Source organism: Callospermophilus lateralis, chromosome 9, assembly GCF_048772815.1.
Source record: "Callospermophilus lateralis isolate mCalLat2 chromosome 9, mCalLat2.hap1, whole genome shotgun sequence".
Taxonomy (NCBI): domain Eukaryota; kingdom Metazoa; phylum Chordata; class Mammalia; order Rodentia; family Sciuridae; genus Callospermophilus; species Callospermophilus lateralis.
In genome coordinates this window covers 56,479,863-56,483,103 of record NC_135313.1, presented here as the reverse complement: position 1 = coordinate 56,483,103, position 3,241 = coordinate 56,479,863, and positions in this window count along the sequence as shown.

The window sequence follows — 3,241 nt, the reverse complement described above, 5'->3', positions numbered from 1 at the left end:
TTTTCTCTTGATTTGGTTCAGATATGTATGGATCTATCACCTGGGTTGAGATCTGTGTGTGATATACAGGACTAGTGAAATATAAATACTTTAAAAATTATTAAAGCATTTGCTGAGGTCCTAATGACTTCAAGGAAAGAGTGTTGAAACCAACAAACTTTGAGTTTGTAATATAAGAATTAATACAACCTTCATTAATAAACTTGCTAGAGGATTTGGTGTTATAACTAATTCCCTGATTACATAAAACTGAGAAAAAAACAAGTTTAGATTTTTTTTTCCTTCTTTATTATTTGGAAAATACAAATATTGTCACAGTCTACTTTAGGTAAGTGGTGAGTGATGTTAAAGAAAAAATTACAATGATTTAGAGATAATAATTGATTTTATTTTCCATTCTAGAATCAGGCAAACACTGATTTCACAAAACAGAATAGTTCTCCAATGAACTGAGCAAGGGAATTGGTTTTATAGAGAAAAAGGTTGAAGAAAGCAAAACAAAATCAAAATGTGGATTGGTCATTTCAAAGTTACTTTCCTTGTAGGCTGGGAATAGGAAGAATAATAGAAAAATAACTTGTTAACATCAGGTTACCTATATTTACACAATCCTTACCTTGTGTGTATAAGGATTAGGGAAGAAGGAACTTCATTAACATTTCAATTGAAACTGGCTTGTGTGGGAAACTTGGCTGTTATTTCTCTAATCATAGTTTTTCTAAACTATGGTTTAGACAAACAAGTTAGATGAACAGCTTAGTTTCAACTTGGTGAAGGGGAACTGTAGCCTGAGAGACTCCATTTTGATTTTTAGCCTGGTCTGTTGGGGGCCTTCCTGCAGGAGTTTAGTCCAAAATAACCTCCTGCTGTAAGTTTTTATGTAACAGTGGGGTATTTATATTCACAACACTTCTGAAAGCAAATGTGTGGATTTTTTTCTGTACCAACAAGTTCTCTGACTGTCCAGACACCAACTGGGTATTCTATAATTCAAATCCATCCTGACGTCATTTACCCTGAGTTAGTGTCAGCTGCTGGAAGTTAAAGGACTCAGTCCCATAAGACTTCCCCATTTCAAACATAGGCTGCAAGTCCCTGGGTACCATCTGTACTTCTGACTGACAGGCTACCAACCAAGGGTTTCTACAACCCCCTCCTTAGATGTGATGACTTGCTGAAAACACTTATGTTTATCAGTTTACTATAAAGGACATGACTTAGGAACAGCCAAATAGAAGATGTGCATAGGGCAAGTTATGGGGGGCAGGTAGCAGCATGGAACTTCAATGTGTCCGTCTACCCTGGAAGTTCATCAATTCTAGTTGTTCAAGAGTGTTTGTAGAACTTAATCTCCAGGACCTCCTTCCCTTCCCAGAGGTCAACAAGTGGGGCAGAAAATTCCAAACTTTTAATCACTTGTTTTTTCTTATAGTTAGCTCCATCCTGAAGCCATCTAGGAGCCCCACCCCAAGTCACTTCCAGCTCAAATCAAAAGGGGCTCATTATGAGTAACAAAAAATGCTCTCGTCACTCAGGAAATTCCAGGGAAATTTTATGCCAGGAACTGGAGAAAAAAAAATAAATGTATTTCTTATTACAGTAGAGTTCCCTCTTATCTGCGATTTCACATTCTGAAATTTCAGTTACTTGCTGTATGAAATATTACATGGAAAATTCCAGGAAAAAAAAAATTCAAGTTTTAAACTGTAGACTCTTCTCGGTAGCATGATGACATGTCAAGCTGTTCTGCTCCAACCCAGGATGGTCATCACCTATTTGTCCATCATATCCATCCAGGGTATTCTATTCTAGTCATTTAGTAGACGTCTCAGTTATCAGATTGACTGTGGTCCCCAAGTGCAAGTATAATGATACTGGCAATTTGCATATGCTAAAAGGAAGCAATAAATTGCCTCCTTTAATTGAAAAAGTAAAAGTTCTTGCTTCAGGAAAGATAATCTTATGTTGAGGTTGCTGAGCTGCATAGTAGAAGAAATCTATCTGTGAAATTGTGAAGAAGGAAAAAGAAACTAGTTTGGCTGTCACACCTCAAACTGTAAAAGCTACAGCCACCGAGCCTGATAACTGCTTAGACAAGGTAGAAAAGGCATTAAATTAGTGTATGTGGGTTTGTATATGTAGGAAAACAACATAGTATATGCGGGGTTTGGTACTCTCCAAGGTTTTTGGCATCCTTTGGTGATCACACACTGGACAGTCAGGGTGGTAACTGTATACCACAGGGAAACTCCAAGTTGTGAGGCAGAGTCTATCGCTTGTTGAAGAATGACCATCCACCGTGCATGGAATTGGCCAGAATGAGGAGGTGCCAGGACACAATGGGGCTGCTAACCACATCTGGTGAGGGGACGTGAGGGACTAATGTGTCCCCCAGGGGGATGGAGTGGAGCTCTCCTGTGAGTGATGTCCCAGTACAGAGAGCATGCACTCTCCCAGAGGAAAAGGTAGCCAGGTGGCTATGCTTTTAATAATTTCCAAATGAATTCACTGCATCTGATGAAGTCATTTTCATATCCATCTCCTTTCAAGGGAATGTTTAAGGTTAACTTCTAAGTACCAAATAGAATGATGAGCTCACATTTTCCCACAGGAAGGCTGTCGTGGAGGTTTCTGTCGATGTCTAGTGCTGAGGCCCAGAGGGGACAAAATGCACAGTGAGAGAAAGTTCAAAATTAAAGCTCCACTGGGGTTAAATGGACCCAGTGAGCTTCGTGAGAACTAAAGCTGCTCTTGTCCCAGGTCCTAACATGGACCCTGGCCCACAGGAAGCCACAGTGGAGTGAGCAGGGCAGATGTGCCAATGAATGTAGGAGTTGATTATTGTTATTAATTTTAATTTGGAAAGACAGTGCAAGTATGAACTAGATCTCTAAAAATTAGAGAGGCTGATGGGCCTTTGACAATGCTGTTCCCTTCTTGGTCTCCTGTACTTCACCGCAATGCCTGCCGATCCAGTCAGAGCCCCGACGTGAGGTGGAAGTGTGATATGTGAGGATACAGGTAAAGAATAGAGCTGTCTTGGCTTCTGGAAGGAAATGTGTCTCTTAATCCTATTCCAGTAAATTAAATTATAAAAACTCTTAAAGCTTTCCCTAAGAAGTTAACTTCCCAATAACTAGAATACACAGGCGGGAGAAGAAATTTGGGTACCCTGAGTTTCCAGTGTACATTAAAACAAAACAAAAAACTTTCTGCTTTTCAAGTGGACTTGGCAATAATA